The following is a 10,897-nucleotide window of genomic DNA, read 5'->3' as shown; positions in this document are numbered from 1 at the left end:
GTGACTGCAGCCATGAAATTAAAAGACACTTGCTCCTTGGAAGAAAAGCTAGGATCAACCTTGACACATTAATAAGCAGAGACATTACTTTGCCAACAAAGGTCCATCTAGTCAAAGTTATGGTTTTTCCAGTAGTCAGTATGGATGTGAGAGTTGGACTATAAAGAAAGCTGAGCGCTGAAGAATTGATGCTTTGGAACTGTGGTGTTGGAAAAGACTCTTGAGAGTGCCTTGGACTGCAGGGATATCAAACCAGTCCATCCTAAAGGTAATCAGTCCTGAATATTCATTGGATGCTGAAGCTGAAACTCCAATACTTGGCCATCTGATGCGAAAAACTGACTCACTGGAAAAGAACTGACTCGCTGGGCAAGATTGAAGGCCGGAGGAGAAGGGGACAATAGAGGAGGAGATGATTGGATGGCATCACAGACTTGATAGACATGAGTTTGAGCAAGCTCTGGGAGTTGGTGATGGACAGGGAACCCTGACGTGCTGAAGTCCATGAGGTCACAAAGAGTTGGATACAACTGAGCGACTGAACTGAACTGGTCCTACTTGGGCTTTACTCAATGTGCTCAACAGTTCTTATCAGTTATTTGTATATCTGTCTGCTGTTATCTTTCTAGCTTCATTTTTTCACTTTTTCTTTTGTCAACACTAGACTCCATGGTAGAAGAAACTGGTGTCTTCTGGACACTCAGCGCCTGCATTGTCCTAGCTCAATACCCCCTCCCTGACTGTCGTTCTCTTCCTTGTAACAATACAGCCTCCCCTTCAAATCTACTGTGATAACGCCTCCTTCGTGTGATCTACCTTCAACCTCCCAAGTAGGCATGGTCTCTACATGCCTTACCTTCCCCTAGCAGCTCTTTTGAACTTTGAGCCCTTCTCTCATCCCGTCCTGTTTAATAGCCATCTGAGCACTTGGTTTATTTCCGCTAGACTGTAAACTTCTTATGAAAAGGAATTTGCTCTCAACCAAACAATACACTAGGCATTCAATAAAAGTGTGATGGATGAAAGAATGGCCAAATAAATAAAATGTGTTTGTTTCGATGCTTCCTTAGAGAGGATCCCTGGCTTCCTGGGTGTGTTTGGTATCTGCATTGCACTGAAAGCACTTTTGTCCTGAGCATTTTGAAGGGGAGATAACTGTTCATTCATCATATTTATCTAGTCCTGGATGACAGGAGTCTCCAAAAAAAAAAGAAACCTTAACCCTTAACAGGTACCGAGCGTCTGTTGTAAGCTATGAAGGTCCTGTTCATAGAGCATATGAACTCTCCTCTGTGCACAACATTTCCTTCAATTTTCACAACAGCCCTTTGTGGCAGGCACTAGAAAAAGCCATTTCGATTTTAACACAAGGAAAGTACAGCACAGAAAGACTAAGTATCTGTTCCAGTGCCATAGAAACAATAAATGGTAGTCAGTGTTTAAGCATCTGGGCTCATAGAGACCATTACATTTAACTATGCACCATATTCCATCTCAAAAGGTAGCAGGAGCTTACTCTAATGTAATATGTAGTGAAGTATGGATGTATCTTTTCATCCATTATGAAAGGCTATAGCACTGTTTTCCATCCCCACTTTCAGTGACCAATAAAGCCATGCTTTTTCTGCATAAATTAATCACTGGAACCACTCTCCATGTGGCAAACCATGACAAGTCACTGGATCCAGGAGGGAACTCAGATGACTACACCTTGGGAGAAGAACATGGACCCTTCAATATGACAACTACAAGTACAAATTTTCCAAGGCGAGGATTTTCCCTGGGTAAGTATTTCTTTCTGATCATCTACCAGATAGAAGGAGATAGCCTAAGCCAGCTTTTTCATCCAGAGTAGATTTTTCTCATGTCTAAAGTGTGGACCAATGAGAACACATTTTGCCTCTGAGTGATACTGTGGATTCTCTGTACAGCCATCACAAGGATGATGTAAGGTTATCTCCCTGTTGCCACAGGAACTGGTTTCATCAGTGTCTCAATCTGCCTTGAAAATTTGCATACATGATGTCATGCAGAAAGAGAAAGTTAAACTGCCTTAAAGTCGACAGGTTCTACTGGCTACTATTGATTGAAACAAGACAGTACTCATATTGCATCAAGGTTCTGGGGGGCATTCCAAAGGCAGGGCTGCTCTTCTGCTCACTAATCCTCTCGCTTTCTCTCAGTCACCAAGAATGGCATCCAACTAAAGAAACAGATGAGAGCAACCAGAGGAGTGTGTTGCTGGAGCCGCGTGTTGAATTCCTTTTCTGCACATTCCATAACCGCGTTCTGGCAGGATGGTCCTGTTTACAAGGGACTATGCTTAGCCAGCTTAACTGCAGGTTCTGACAACAACCAACCCTTCAGAATCTTGGCATTCATTGCTTCATCAGGGACCCCCAAATCACTACTACACATCGCATACTCATTTATACTCAGCACATGCTTTCATGCTATTGCTGAAGTTATATGCACTTCTCACCTTTTCTCTCTTCTCCTTTATCCAAAGTAGCCAGACTGGGTTAGCATTCTGGGGCCACCCCTATTCTTTTATGTGCAAATAGGACACAAATTCCAGAAAAGGTGGTGATTTTCCTTCCTAGAATCCTCACGTATCATGTTACTATGTGCTCAAATATGGCTTTGAGAAAGGATTTAGTGGCAAAGGAATAGCTTCATTCCATAGTCTGAAAGTAATATGTCTACTTCTGTGGTCCCCCAACTGTATACCATGTCACCCCAGGGCACCATATACATTTACAGAAGTGCTGGAAGAGAACTGAAATTCTCCAAAGGAAATGGGAAATACTGAACATCTGCTGAACACTTCAGTAACTCAGGGTTATTCAGTATCAGGCTTATTCATGAGATCAGGCAGCATTCCTTTCAATGATGGCATATCTTTGCAAAGTCATGTTTTCTGCAGTAACTGTGATAAAAAGCAAGTACCAAAAGGAAATTTGTGGAACAGGAAATGAAGGTGGCAATGTCCAATCTGATTCCAAAGTCTGAGTAGTTGTGCTGTACCCATCAGGCACACGCATCCCATTAGTAACTGCGTGATTTAAGAATGCAATAAAAATACTATATTTTTCTTTCAATTTGTGGGTATCATATTCTTTTAAATGACTGCTAAAACGTTGCTAGGACATAAAGATATTACAGGACTTCCCAGGTGGCACCAGTGGTAAAGAATCCACCTGCCAATGCAGGAGACCTAGATGCAGTTTCGCCCCTGCAGAAGGAGATGGCAACCCACTCCAATATTCTTGCTTGGATATTACATTGCTTGGAACTAACTATTTAATAAATGGAACCATTATGTATTTCTTCTGGTCTAAAAAAAAAAAAAATCACTGGGGCACTGAAGGTTCCATGAACCTCTGGTCCAGTCAGTGATGCTTTGCAGTTCCCAGGGACCTCATTTGTACTTGACCATGGTTTGGATGTTGGGGCCGCTTCAGCTCAGTGAATTTTCCACCTTTTGGTGCTCCAAGTACACAAGGTTTTCTGATACAGCATCTAGCCCAGGGCAGTGTCTCAGCCTCACCAGGGCACCTCTGCTGTCTGTCCTCCATGCTAGGCTCACACTGCCCTCCTCCCAGTTCCAAGCCCTTTCCCATGATGGGAACTTCGTACTGGCTCTTACCCTGATTTATTCTCAAGTCCCATCTTAACTGCCACCTTATCAGAAAAGCCTCCCCTGGGACTTCCCTGGTGGTTCAGTGGCTAAGACTCCATGCTCCCAATGCAAGCTGTCCAAGTTCGATCCCTAATCAGGGAACTAAGATCCTGCAAGCTGAAACGTGCCTGTAAAAGGGTTGTTAGCTGGACTAACTGCAAAGCTCTTAACTGGTGTCTGGCAAGTAGCTAGTGTTCAAGTTCTCTGCCATTATGAGGACAGCATTCAAGGATTTCCCCACCAAGGCCCACATATTCTTAGGGGAAGTTTCTGCCTCCCAAACTGATGGGTCCAAATGACTCTTGCTCACTTTAGAATACACAGTTCACTGCAAAAAGTGATACGTGACCAATTAAATCCCAGACCCATTGGTGTTCCTGGCTCAACTCACAGTTGGAACCAAAATGAATTTGTATGGTACTTTGATTATCTAGTTGGATGACAGAAATGGAAAGTCTCAGCTGGGCTATTGCTAATTTGTCTAGACTTGGTCTGCACTGTGGCCCCATGCATTGAGTGTGTTGGCTTTTATTTTTTAAATTAATTTTTATTGGAGTATAGCTTCTTTACAATGTTGTGTTAGTTACTACTGTACAGCAAAGTGAATCAGCTATACATACACATATATCCACTCTTTACTGGGTTTCCTTTCCATTTAGGTTACCAAAGAGTACTGAGTACACTTCCCTCGTGCAGTACTACCGAATACAGTAGGTCGTCACTGAGTGTGTTTGCGTGATCCTCTCAACCCTTTGCTTGCTCCCTCTTAACCAGCTTTATTCATGTTCTTAAAAGTAAGTCCAATGCACCCCAGTATTTGCCCAATAGTACCTGGGGAGCCCACATTCCCAGAGCAGATGTGCCACGTGGCTCCCCTCCATGCAGGGAGAGGAAGCATGAGTGCTGTCTGCATCCACTCATACCAGTTTGCTGTGGACTCTCCTTCCTGGGCCTTCTGCCCCAGCCTCTCCCTACCGGATCCTCATATCTGGATGCATCATTCTCAGAAACCACTGGAATCATATCATGGTCCTCCTCCAAAGCTGTCCACACTTCCTATTTCACGTGTACCCACCTCTCAGAAAACCATTTATCCCTTTAGCCTTCTCTATATGTATGACTGAGGTGAGGATGGGCTTCCCAGGAGGCGCTAGTGGTAAAGAACTCGCCTGACAATGCAGGAGACGTAAGAGACAAGGGTTCGATCCCTGGATAGGGAGGACCTCCTGAAGGAGGATATAGCAATACACTCCAGTATTCTTGCTTGGAGAATCCTATGGACAGAGGAGCCTGGCAGGCTACCGTCCATAGAGTCGCAAAGCGTCAGACATGACTGAAGTGATTCAGCACACACAAGGAGAGGATGATGTCTTTCCTGCTAATCTGAGTTGCCCTCACTGTATAAACATAGTGGAGGCCTTTCAAGATGATACCAATGAACTCAAACATGTGGTATGTTTCGGTCCCAGTTTCCCCATTTACTAGCTAGATTTTCTAGGGCAAGTGAGCTACATCGACGAGCCTCTGTATCCTCATCTGTAAAGAGGGCAGGATGGTACCTACCTCATAGTTTTGTTGTGAGTACTAGATAAGAAAACACATGTGAAACACCTAGGCCGGTACTAAGTAGACAGGAGCATGCTTAAAAGTTAGCTATTATTGTTTCTCTTACAAACTCCTCATTCTCAAGGTCTCAGCTTAGACATTACCTCTCCTGGGAAGCCTTTCCCAACTATCACTTCAAAAATGTGTGTGCCTCCAAAGCATCTGTCCCTGATCAGCACAGTGAGATGAGTCACACTACTGGGCCCCTGCCTCTTGACTTTTGGGCTGCCCTCTATGTGGCTCAGATGGAAAGCGTCTGTCTGCAATGCAGGAGACCCAGGTTCGATCCCTGGGTTGCAAAGATCCCCTGGAGAAGGAAATGGCAGCCCACTCCAGTATTCTTGCCTGGAAAATCCCATGGACCGCAGAGTCTGGTAGGTCCATGAGGTTGCAAAGAGTCACGAGTGAGCGACTTCACTTTCATTTTCTATGGTATGGTCCTACGAAATACCACTAGTGAGGATAGTGTTCCTCCTACACTAACATAGCACCTGGCACAAAGTAGGTGCCCAGTAAAAGTGTGGCCAAATAAAAAGCAATGAATTAAATAAAGACAAAATAATTGTTCAGTTCAGTTCAGTCGCTCAGTTGTGTCTGATTCTTTGCGACCCCATGAATTGCAGCATGCCAGGCCTCCCTGTCCATCACCAACTCCCGGAGTTCACTCAGACTCACATCCATCGAGTCAGTGATGCCATCCGGCCATCTCATCCTCTGTCATCCCCTTCTCCTCCTGCCCCCAATCCCTCCCAGCATCAGAGTTTTTTCCAATGAGTCAACTCTTCGCATGAGGTGGCCAAAATACTGGAGTTTCAGCTTTAGCATCATTCCTTTCAAAGAAATCCCAGGGCTGATCTCCTTCAGAATGGACTGGTTGGATCTCCTTGCAGTCCAAGGGACTCTCAAGAGTCTTCTCCAACACCACAGTTCAAAAGCATCAGTTCTTCAGCGCTCAGCCTTCTTCACAGTCCAACTTTCACATCCACCTTTGCTATGTCATCTAACCTAACAATCTCTCCATTGTAAGACCAGGTGCTTGTTTGGCAACTAACCACATCCCTCTTTCATAGTATTTAATTGTAATAAGAGTTATCATCAACTGATCCATCTTCTACACAAAATGTAATTTGATCCTGATAATTCCTCAAAGGTAGGTACTGTGAGCAGTGCCATCTTCCTCAGATGAGGACACAGAGGCTCACAGAATTGAAGGAATTTGCCCAATATCATCCAGCTAGTGGAACAGAGCTGAAGCCAAAATCCAAAACTGTTCAACCGCAGGATCTGTTTGTTATGCTGCTTCTTGCTATACTTGAAGATGCTGTTCTTCCTTTTTGCTAAATTCCTCTGGCATCCCAAATCCTACAGAGTGGTGTTTCATCACCACTGGTGCTCATACCATAAACATGATAATGCCTCAGGCATAAACTCACTTGGTTACCAATCACCCACTCAGTGCCTTGCCACATTTTTGTCTTGGCATCATTTAACTTTCATGCCTTATCAGGTCTCCCCAGAGTAAGCACAACCTGTTGATGGCAGTGCCCAAGTCTGACAGCTTTAGCCCCCAAAGCCTAAAGAAACATCTTTCACCTGGTAAAAACATAGGTAAAATTAAGTTCCATATATTTGGTTGTTCCATATTCAAATATATGACATACAAAAAATGACTAAAAGATTATCATCAAATGTGAATGGTAAGTTTAGAACAGCCTGACTTGGCTATGGTAAAAAACAATTTTTCAGTGGGGAGTCCAGGAGCTACTTCAAGAAAGAAACATGGTTAATAACCTTAGTACTGTTTTATTTTTTTAAGCCAGAATCATGAGTTATTTTTTAAAGCACCATCAAACATAAAAATAAATAGATAGGAGTTTTAAACCCCCAAATTAGAATGAAAATGACAGGGCAAGAGACTAGAGTCAATAGTTATCTTCCTGAGCAGACTTCCAGAGCAAGATATTTAAAAAGCCCAGAATACAAACTCCTGTGAACAAAGAAATGAATGTAGCCTCAAATGTGAGTTCCAAATCATCAGTCACAATGGAAGATGCACCAAATCACAGACCCTGTTTTTTGGTCAAGTTACTTCTTATTTACTATGTGTACCAGGATGAGCAGCAGAAATATTCTTTACTAAATGGTAGTTTAACAATTCATCCTGCAAATGCAGGGCGGCCAGTTGATAGGCAATCATCATCTTTTTGGTTTGAGTTGATGTAGAAAGGGACCATCAGACAGCAGATGGTAGGGCTTCGCCCCAGATGCCTACCCTCTCACCTGTGTCCCACTTTGCCTTGTTCTGTCTGTCTCTGCTAGTTACAAAACCAGACCAACTGTTTCCACACGTTTCCAGCATAAGCATTTAAACACCTGGGCAATTCTACAGTCCAGGACACACCCACTTCCTTCTGGTTGTCCACACACACGCATTCCTTTCACTGGGATTAACATAAAATTGCATTTAGAGATGAAGAGAAAAGTATTTCCATATGCAAATTGAAAAATCCATTTCCGACTGGAATATCTGACTTACTCTGCAGTCAGTCCAGTAGAGCAGGTCAAAGATGCCCTCTTGGTTGATGAACTTCAGAAGTGACTACATCCAACACCTGCTGCCTACATAGCACAGGCCCAGGAGAGAAGGATGACATAGAAATGTGATCAGAGCCATGGCTGAAGGGGAGGAGGCTGGTGAAACCATCTTAGTTTTGGTAAAAATGAAGCTGACTTTAGGGATCTTTTACAAAGCACTAAGACAAAACATAGGCATCTGAAGGACACTTGAAGTAATTGAATGAGATCACTTCAGGCAAGTCTTCTGCCTCAAGGAAACATCATAGCTAGGATAGACACCTCTCCATCACTATCCATAAAATACAGCACTTCACAGTAACTTGGCAACTTTCATCCCCAGAGAAGTTTATAATCCAGGAACACATTCAGTTATATTTGACATATAGACTATGTTCAAACACAGGACTGTCTGGTTACAGAATGCAAATTCCTAATCACTAAACATTCTGCCCTTTTTGTATATTTCATTCATCCCTTTTTCAATGACATTTTCCAATTAGGAAAGCAATACAAGTTCATTTTCGACATACTGGAATATTTAGGAAATTTTAAAAAAGAGAAAAATAACCTACTATTGTACCACTCCAATATACACTGTTAAATTTTTGTCTATAGAATTCCAGCGACTTCCCTGGCGATCCAGTGCTTAAGACTTTGCTTTCTAATGCCAGGGGTGTGGGTTCCATCCCGGGTTGGGAAGCTAAGATCCCACGTGCTTAGTAGACAAAAAGCCAAAACATGAAACAGAAGCAATATTGTAACAAATTAAATAAAGACTTTTAAAATGATCCACATAAAAACATCTTAAAAAACAAAAAACTTCCAATATTTTTTTCTGCAAGAGCACACTTCTGAGAGGATAGGTGGGAATTCCTGCCAGTGCCTTTAAACTGCAAGTGTTCCTTCAAAAGCAGCTGACCAATTTGGGGAAGAAGCCTTGGTCCTCATGAGCCACAAAACTGCCATATTGCCTCACTCTGTTGGCACTACTAACCAGTCAGGCGCACCTAAAAGGCACAGCCTCAGGGACCTGCCATTTCCATCTGGTTGGAGTATTCACTCCTATGGGATCCTGATCCTCTAGCAGTTCAGGGGCAAACCTAACTTGGCTAACACTTTCATTGCAAAGACAGGTGGAGGCTGCTGGACACAAAACAGACTATTACAAAGAAAGAGCAATTTGCAGAAGAATATGTATAGTATGAATCCATTCTGATAGACAGATATAAATACATAGAAAAGGGCTAAGAGTAGTCTCTGGTGGAATACACGTCGACATATTGGCACTGGTGACCTATGGGAGCCACATGAATCAGCACCTCAACTTTTTATTCTATCTTTATTTGTATGGTTTGAAGTCTTTACAATAGCATGCATACATGTATTGATTGGGTAATTTTTTAATATTTCAATTTTATAGAGTATACAGCTTCCCCTTTATTTGAAACTTGTATTAGAAATTCAGAGCATTCTTTTAAAAAAAAAGTTTGTGGTCAAAAATTCTTCAAGTTATTTTCAGTTTCTTGGGGAATCCTCTCTATCTTACAGGTCAGCATGCCTGCTGTCTGTCAGCAGAACTGCCCCTCCCACAGGAAAAGCCACAGGGAGATGGCGAGCTCTGGTTCAGTTTGCCTGGGGTCAGGCTCGGCCTGAATGGTGAAGTGGGACAGGGTGATAAACCTCTTCTTTGAAATCAGGACATAGGCTGACATCACCAGAGTGCTGGCCGGCCTTGCGGGGTGACCAGAGATGAGTAAGGAGTGGATGTTATCTCCAGGAGGTAGAGCACTGGGGCTGTGTAGCATGCATCAAAGTGTGGGCAACATTCCCCACATCAGAAACACCTGCAAACTTGTTAAAAAGGAAATTCCTGAGCCCCACTCCAGATCTCAGGAGTCACAAGCTCTGAGGCTTGGGCCCCAAAACCTGAATTTTTTTCTTATCTGTCCATAAAGTATGAGAACTACTTTCCTAAGTGGGTGAAGCGGCCTCATCAAAATAGGTAGTCAGTCCTCTGGGCAGAGGTCAGACAAGCACAGGTTCTTCTTTCTCATCTTGGCTACCTGAATGGTCAGAGCCAAATTAATGGCCCAACTATAGTCATGTGGTTTCATGGCATGAAGACAATGAGGAGCCCTCTTCTTGGTTCCTCACATTAATTCCCCAACTTCTTTCATTCCTCTTGCCATCTTCAATGTCCTCATTTGAGCTAACAAGAGTCTTCTTGGGATAAGCAGGACAAAATGAATAAATGAGTAAAAGCAGCCATCTATTAAGCACTTAGCCGGATACTGTACTAAATGCATTACATCATATCTCATTTAATCTTCACAACAAACCTAAGACCAGGTACTATTATTAGTCCCATTTTATAGATGTGTGAACTGAGGCTTAGAGATGTTAATAGTTTGCAGAGCAGGTGCTGGAATCCAGATCTCTACTTTCAGAGCCTATGTTCTTAAACACACAGTATTTGCCCTTGGCATAGGTGAACAGTAGTGGCCCCACACTTTCCATATAAGACTTGCCCTGAGGCTGCAATCTGAGTGCAAAAGGGGGTGGTGATGGGAAAGGCTTACCTTGAAGCTTTTATTTTTTGCATAACAATCACACTATTTTTACTTAGATTTTATGCTTCAGATCAATTTTTTAAAATTTTGAAGATTTTATGAACATTTTTCAATGTTTTGTCTTATTTTATGTATCTATATATTTTCAAAGGGTCACAAAAGGTCTCATCTGTCTTGGTGCAGCCATTGTAAGTGATTTAGTAAAAGTCATGTCAAATTCATTTTCAATTTTCTGTTCAGTAGCCACTGATGACTTGCAAGGGGAAATGAATGTCTTTTTACAGGAAGGACTCCTCGACCTGGTACATATTTTAATACATATTTAATATATGTGTATATTATATAAAAACAACAAAAAAGTCAAACTGTGAAAAGGCCCCATCACTGCCTAGCTATACGCCTCAAGGGATGCCCACTGTAAAAAGCGCATGCATACACGCGCGCGCGCGCACACACACACACA

Source organism: Ovis aries, chromosome 5, assembly GCF_016772045.2.
Source record: "Ovis aries strain OAR_USU_Benz2616 breed Rambouillet chromosome 5, ARS-UI_Ramb_v3.0, whole genome shotgun sequence".
Taxonomy (NCBI): domain Eukaryota; kingdom Metazoa; phylum Chordata; class Mammalia; order Artiodactyla; family Bovidae; genus Ovis; species Ovis aries.
The sequence above is the reverse complement of the archived record's forward strand: the minus strand, read 5'-3'. Positions refer to the sequence as shown.